The sequence below is a fragment of the Alexandromys fortis genome, unplaced genomic scaffold (genome assembly GCF_014885135.2).
Source record: "Alexandromys fortis isolate MF-2015 unplaced genomic scaffold, M_Fortis_MF-2015_v1.1 scaffold_285, whole genome shotgun sequence".
Lineage (NCBI taxonomy): Eukaryota > Metazoa > Chordata > Mammalia > Rodentia > Cricetidae > Alexandromys > Alexandromys fortis.
This window is the reverse complement of record NW_026068191.1, coordinates 735,710-743,363: the sequence shown is the minus strand read 5'-3', so window position 1 is coordinate 743,363 and position 7,654 is coordinate 735,710. Positions and strand designations below refer to the sequence as shown.

General features: G+C 40.2%; 1 long non-coding RNA gene across 1 annotated transcript in view; it reads right to left on the bottom strand.

Moving 5' to 3' along the window:
• Window positions 1-228: 228 nt before the first annotated feature.
• Window positions 229-7,654, bottom strand: part of LOC126492837 (uncharacterized) — a 26,631-nt gene continuing 19,205 nt past the window's right edge. Inside the window, exon 3 of the long non-coding RNA XR_007589692.1 lies at window positions 229-288. This is a non-coding gene — a long non-coding RNA (uncharacterized lncRNA). The remainder of the gene's footprint in view (window positions 289-7,654) is intronic.

Genomic DNA, 7,654 nt, shown 5'->3' with positions numbered 1-7,654 from the left:
TTTCAATCTATTCTGGGCAGGGGGCATGGGATGACGTGTTTCTGCAACTACTTCAAGTTGACATTGGAGCATTGTTATCTGGGCCCAAACGGGTTGAAAGGATAGCCAAAGGTAAGGAGGAAATTCAGGCAATGGGACACTCTTCAGACTCCACTGAAGGAACAGGGAGTGTTCCTATCAGCTGGACTGGTCCACATCAGCTTTCAGAAAGTTCAGAGCTCGCCACCATTCAGAGCAGGTTGTAGTCAGCAACTGATGCTTAGGTGCATCTGCCATCCAAGTGGAAGCCTATTGAGATAAGTTTAAATAGAAACAGAAGTTAAAAATTATTTAAAGAAAAACCCATGTTGTAGAAAAAGAACAGATAACGGGTATCTGTAAACAGAAGGAATAGACTCATACCTTTGGGTCCTAGCAAAAACTACAGATGTTGGTTAGATAATGTATATTTTTCTGCTGTCCAGAGAACCATGTATGGTTTGGACAGAGATGTCTTTGGCCCAATGAGAAACCCTTTTAAGTTCATATTTAAATGAAAACCAGAATAGATCTAAAATCTTGAGCTTGTGACCCATACAGTAAGTAGTCATTGCTCTATCAACTTATTAGAACTCCATGGGGGGGGGGTTAGAAGCATTTTTTTATATCTTAAGTCATTTTTTAGACCCTCAAAGCTTATGAACTTTTATATCCTCAGACCTTAAAACGTTTATTTTTTTAATGAGCTTTGTGGGAGGATCTGGATACATTCTGCTGCAAACTGACATGACAACTGCCCTAGCCATCAATACTATCAGAGATCTCAGGAGGATAAATACAGTCTATCTGAGTGCAGACCGAATAGTTTCTGAATCTATTAAAAATGACAGGGACCAGAGTTCATATACAGTTAGTCATACCCAGGTCTCCATAGCATTGGAGGCGGAAATATCCAGAACAGCAGTCTTACTGTCTCAGCCAGGGCCATAAGGTGATTTTTTTCTTTTTCTGTGGAAGAGGGACATGGAAAAGACTGACCTCATTTTGTTTAGGCAAAACTGATGAAATCAATTCTCCAAGGTCCTGCTGTTTATCCAGTCTGGACCAGGTCCTGGGAGCCGGTGTTGCACTAGGGCATATTGTCCAGTGGTCTGCATCATCGTAATCCAGGAGGAGACATCATGGTGTCTCATAATCTTCTTTGGAGACCTTGGGTTCCTGCTAGGATCTCAGAGTCTCTATCTAATATAATAAGCTTTTTAATCATTATTTTAAATTCCATATTCTGCAGATCTCTGAAGTATGAGGGCTGCCTAGGCATTTCTGATTAGACAAACTTTGTTTCTCATTATTTGTTTTAAGTTGACTTTGAAAACATATACAGGGAACTAAATCAGGCTTATTTTTGTAACTAATTATATCAGTACTTTAAAGATGATGATTGACTAACTTGTATTTCCTAACAGTCTATAATAAGTTAGCAGCTTTTATAAGACTAGAACTCCACACTCTGCAATGATTTTGAATTAAAGCTAATAAACTGAACTAGTCATTCCGAGGGTAAACACAGAACAAGTTTGTATCCAGCTGTTAATGCTGTCTCCCGCAAAGGCAAGGAACAGACCCCAGGGTGAAATGGGAACAGCAGGGAGTCTAGAGTTAGCATTGCCCTGGGGCAAACTGAGACAGTTCCACACTTCCTTAAAGCCAGGAGCAAGCAGGACCCAAGATTGGGTCCTGTCATTGGTGCTTGTGAATGTAAGTCCCAAGTCCCGGTCTCTGGCCTCCATCTTTGGAGGCCCCATCCAGGTGCCCTCCAAGCCTTGACCCCTCCCTGGAGGAATGTCAAGACAGCCCGCAAAATCTTGACCACACACTCAGTCTATTTAAACTGCCCCCCCCCCGTGGCACCATGTACATGTGGTACATTAACATACATATATGCATACTCAAAATAAAATAATAGATTTAAAAATAGAAGTTGAAGCCGGGCAGTGGTGGTGCACACCTTTAATCCTACTACTTGGGAAGCAGAGGCAGGTGGATCTTTGTGAGTTTGAGGCCAGCCTGGTCTATAGCGTGAGTTCCAGTTCCAAAACAAGACTACACAGAAAAGCCATGTCTGAAAAAACAAAACAAAACAAAACAAATGTTGAAACTGGAGAAATGGCTCAACAGTTAAGAACACTTGCTGAAACATCTGTGTTCCTGGACCATGGTCATTTAAAATGGCTCCAAAATAAACTCTCTCTTATCTCTTTTCTCCTTTAAGAAGAAAGTTGCAGTTTTATCAACAATTGTGGCATCACGATGTTGGACTCTGGATGATTCGCCTTTCTCTGGAGGAATCAAGTGAACGGAAGCCGAACATCCGCATGAACCCACTGAGTCTAGGCTGCCTTGCTATTCCTCAGTCAGATTGTTGGGAGTTTTTCCAGGCCTCTGGGCCTCCCTTAACTTGATTGGTCCATGGTCCATTTTGTTTATTCTGAACTAGTTAACAAGAATGCTATTTTGGGACCTGGAGAGATGGCTCAGTGGTTAAGAGCACTGACTACTCTTCCAGAGGACCCAAGTTCAATTCCCAGCACCCCCATGACAGCTCACAAGTATTTGTAACTCCAAGATCTGACATCCTCACACAGACAGAGGTGCATGCAGGCAAGACCCCAAAGCACATAAAATAAAAGTAAATTATTAAAAAGAAAGAATTCTATTTGTTAAATACCTTTTAAATTCACTTTTTAAATATTTGGTTTAAGGCAGTGATTCTCAACATTCCTAAGGCTGCAACCCTTTAATACAGTTCCTCTAGTTGTGGTGACCCCAAACTAAAAAATTATTTTGCTGCTACTTCATAACTGTAATTTTGCTACTGTTATGAATCATAATGTAAATATCTGACAGGGGACCTAAAGGTCACCACCCACTGACTGGGAACCACTGGCTTAAGGCATCAGATCTTTTTGCCTTAAAGTACTTTGGTCTAGACATTTGGGGTGATTTTTTGCTTGCTTTTGGACCTGTAAAGTCACTTTAGACTCTGACTGTTCAGCTTGTTTTCAGTATCTGTTCACTTTTGGAACTTTGAAGACATTTTAGTTTTTATTTGTGTTGGTTTTCGTTGCTTTTGACAAATTTGATTTGTTATCATTTGGCCTTTGCTAGAGGCTTTTCTGCTTCCAGCCCAGTCTAGCAGCTGCTTATAAAATACAGAGACTTAATATTAATTATAGTTGTTTGGCTGATGGCTTAGGCTTATTAATACCTAGCTCTTACATTTAGATTAACCCATTTCTATTAATATGAATCACCACATGGCCTGTGGCTTACTTATAGATGCTCTGGCGTCTTTTCCCTCCAGGAGCTATAGTTGCTGGCATCTCTCCCAACTCCGCCTTCTTTCTTCCTGTATCTCTGCTTGGTTTTCCCGCCTATCTATGTTCTGCCCTACCAAAGGCCAAAGCAGCTTTACTCATCAACCAATAAGAGCAACACATATTTGCAGCATACAGAAGGGCATCCACATCACTTCTGTGGGTTTTGACTTCAGTCTCCTGATATTCTTCTATCTGCATAATTCTGCGTTTTTCTGTTGCTTTTCCTGTGACCCTGCCAAAGGCACTGACAATGTGAGGTACTTGTTCCCTCCCACACAGAAGTGTGGAGGTGTCTGGGGGAACATCCCAACAAACACAGCTGATTCCTGGGTCAGAAGGAACTTTATTAGTTCACCTGGGAAGACACATATGAGGGAACGGTTCACCCACTGTCTTGAGCCCCCTCACATTTGAGTAAGATGCAAGAGAACAAAAGACAGTCTCAGGACAAAAGCTGAGAAAATCAATCCATATCTATCTATATATCATATATCTAGATTGATAGATACACATATATGAGAAGTGTGTGTGTGTGTGTGTGTGTGTGTGTGTGTGTGTGTGTGTGTAAGAGAGAGTGAGAGAATGGGGAACAAGAACATGATTTCCAAAAGGAGAAAATGTTTGGAGATAAAAGGCCACCAGGCACTCTAGCGGGCCTTATTTGTGATGATCCCTAACTCGCAAGTATTTGGAAACATGGAAACAAACATTTACTACTTCCAAACTGGCGCTGAGTGCTTATCAAAGTCCCAGACAATAAAGTTTCAAGAAAAAAAAAATCACAAACAGGCAGGTGGCTTTAAATAAAATGTAAAATGATTTGGGGCAATAAAAGTGGCAATTAATCCTAAAAAAGAACTCTTAAAAAAGCAGTCCCTGTGAGTGTTGAAAGAAAGAATAAGTTAAAACTCTTTGTGGTGTGTGCCAAAACCTCAGGTAAATTCTAAAGCGTTCTGTGTTCTCCGGTCTTCCTCCTTCACCTCTGGTTTTCAGTCTTCCTTGAGCAGCTTTCTCCCCTTGCAGTAACTGTCTTCATTATACAAACCAGCCTAAGCTCCTTTCAGCTTTAAAGCCAAGAATTTCAGTGCCAGCTTTTCCCCCTCCCTCCCCCAAGTGGAAGTCCCTACAGCTTAGGGGAATTCAGGTTGATGATAATATATATACTTGTGCTTTCTGAGGCCAGCGTTCCCGGGATTCTCTCCTCAAGCATCTTCAAGCATCTTGGGAAGTTTGCCTGTCATTGGACTGATCAATCTTATTAAACATGGGCTCTGTGTTCCTCTGCTTCTATAGTTGAGTGATCTAACATCAAAACAGATATTTCCAAGACACACCCACTCTCTGCTTCTGGGTCACATGGCTTTTCTGCGGAACATCTCTGAAAATCTGATCCCTCTCCCCGCTTCTCCCTACCCAGTATAGTGGGGTCTGGCAAACATAAAGATTCTAAAGAGACCCCGTGTCTCTCAGTCTGATTATCAGATCACTGAAAGAATGGACCCTGAGGATGTGGGGTTTCCCTGGAAATCTCCTGCTGTGAGAGGGTAAGGGCTCTGGTCACACAGAATTTGCCTCCCTGAAAGAGATTTCCAACAGTTGTCAAGATAACTTGCCAAACCACCTTATCGGATGAAACTAAAACCTTGATAACACTGAGTATAGCAGTACCTTGTGTGTATCGTGTGTGTGTGTGTGTGTGTGTGTGTGAGAGAGAGAGAGAGAGAGAGTGCATCTGTGTGTGTGTATATGTGTGTATGTATGTGTGTATGCATGTGTGTGTGCGTGTGTGTGCATGTGTGTGCATGTGTGTGAGTGTGTGTATGTGTGTGCATGTGTGTGCGTGTGTGTGCATGTGTGTGAGTGTGTGTATGTGTGTGTGCATGTGTGTGAGTGTGTGCATGCGTGTGGGTATGTATGTGTGTATGTGTATATATATCTGTACATGTGTGTATGTGTATGTGTGTATGTATGTGTGTATGCATATGTGTGTATATGTGTGTATGTATATGTGTATGCGTATGTGTGTGCATGTGTGTGGGTGTGTATGTATGTGTGTATGTGTATATATATCTGTACATGTGTGTATGTGTGTGTATATGTGTATGTGTGTGTATATGTATGTGTGTGTTGAACTTGGGTTCAATTTCCAGCACCCACATGGCAGCTCACAACTGTCTGTGCCTCCAGTTCCAGAGGATCTGACACCCTCACATAGACATACATGTAGACCAAACACCAATGCACATAAAATAAAAACAAATCATTAAAATATATCTTAGAATGATTACGTATATAAACGTTCTATCTGCATGTGGTTATGTTTTATTTTTACATAATTATACCTACTGCCAAATTGGCTTGTAAGTAAGTGCTTATGTAAACTAAAGTTGTTAACTTGGCTCAGCTTCATTTTGGCTCATAGGGAAATTAAAATATTAAGAAATAAAACAATGATAAAACACAAAAAGTATATTTAATAAATGTGACCACACAGGTAAAACAAGTAAAAATGGGTAATGTTCCTTTTTGGGGGGACAATTAATATGAGTTTTTAAGTTTAAATAATTTAGGTGTACTCTTAAGGACGTGAGACCATGTAGTTGTGGTCAAGCTCCTGTCTCCCTGATCCTGTCCCACTTGAGATCTACACACACATAGACAATTGGCCTCCCTTAAGATACTCAACCCTATTGCAAAGATAAAGAGGGTAGGGGCTGGAGAGATGGCTTCAAAGGTTAAGAGTACTGAATGCTCTTCCAGGGGACACGGGTTCAAGTCTCAGCTCCACATGGTGACTCACAACTATCTGTAATTCTAGTCCCCAAGGGTCAAATACCTCTTCTGGCCTCTGCAGGTACCAGGAGTGATGTCGTGTATACACATACCTGCAGGCAAAACACCCACACATGTAAAATTAATAAATTGAATAAATACATTTCAAAAGAGGGTAGTTCATGTCTTTGTTTTCAGGTGTGTGTATATAGGACAAACATTTTAAGGATTTTAAGGATATTTTTAGCCATTACTGCTTTATTTATTTATTTATTTATTTATTTATTTATTTATTATGTACATAATATTCTGTCTGTGTGTATGCCTACAGGCCAGAAGAGGGCACCAGACCTCATTACAGATGGTTGTGAGCCACCATGTGGTTGCTGGGAATTGAACTCAGGACCTTTGGAAGAGCAGGCAATGCTCTTAATCGCTGAGCCATCTCTCCAGCCCCATTACTGTTTCTTTTAAAATGAACAAATGAACAATTGGGTTTTTCAAGATTCTTATTTTAGCTAGACCTAGGTAGGAGAAAACTTTTAAGTATTTTTAAATTGTCATTTTGAAAGCCTACTTTGAGGCTTGGACAAACATCTTAGAGTTTAGAGAATGTCTTCATGTGTTGCACTAGAATGATGTATTTTAAATTATTTATCTCTATTTTAGTTAGACATAATACTAATAATCTAAATGTCAAACTTTAGCCTGTTCTGGATGTCTTATCCTACACCGGACACTTCATAAACATGAATAAAAAGTAATGCTTTTTCTAGCAAAGACCAATTTAAAGTGCCTGTTACAATAACTTCTATCTTCAGCAAGTAATTCATTTAAATTTGGCTAGGAAAACAAATTATTAACTTTGCTGTGAATATAGGTTTCTCTCCTACCACCAGTTCCTGAATAACCACTCAGAGGTTTAATATTACTTATAAATGGTTGGCCGATAGTTCAGGCTTATTACTAGCTAGCTCTTACTTCTTAAATTAGCATATTTCTATTAGTCTATGTATTGCCACATGACTGGCATTACCTCATTTTTTACATGTCTTAATTCCTAGGTGGTTGCGCTTACGTCTCCCAGCTGTATATCTGCTTGGATTTCCCACCTGGCTCTTTCTTTTCTTGTCATACTGCAAAGCAACTTTATTTATCAGACAATAAGAGCGGCACATATTCAGCACATACAGGAAGAGCATCCCACAGCACTTTGCCATGTTTATAACTGTTATATATCTAAGAAACATATTTTTCTGTAGTTTAGATACAGCCTCCTGAGCTTTATTTAAAATTGTCTCATTAAAGTTGTTTTCTAAATTTTGTGATAACAATAATGATGTTAAGATTAAGGTATACTGCCGGGTGGTGGTGGTGCATGCCTTTAATCCCAGCACTCGGGAGGCAGAGGCAGGCGGATCTCTGTGAGTTCGAGACCAGCCTGGTCTGCAAGAGCTAGTTCCAGGACAGGAACCAAAAGCTACGGAGAAACCCTGTCTCGAAAAATAAAAAAATAAAAAAAA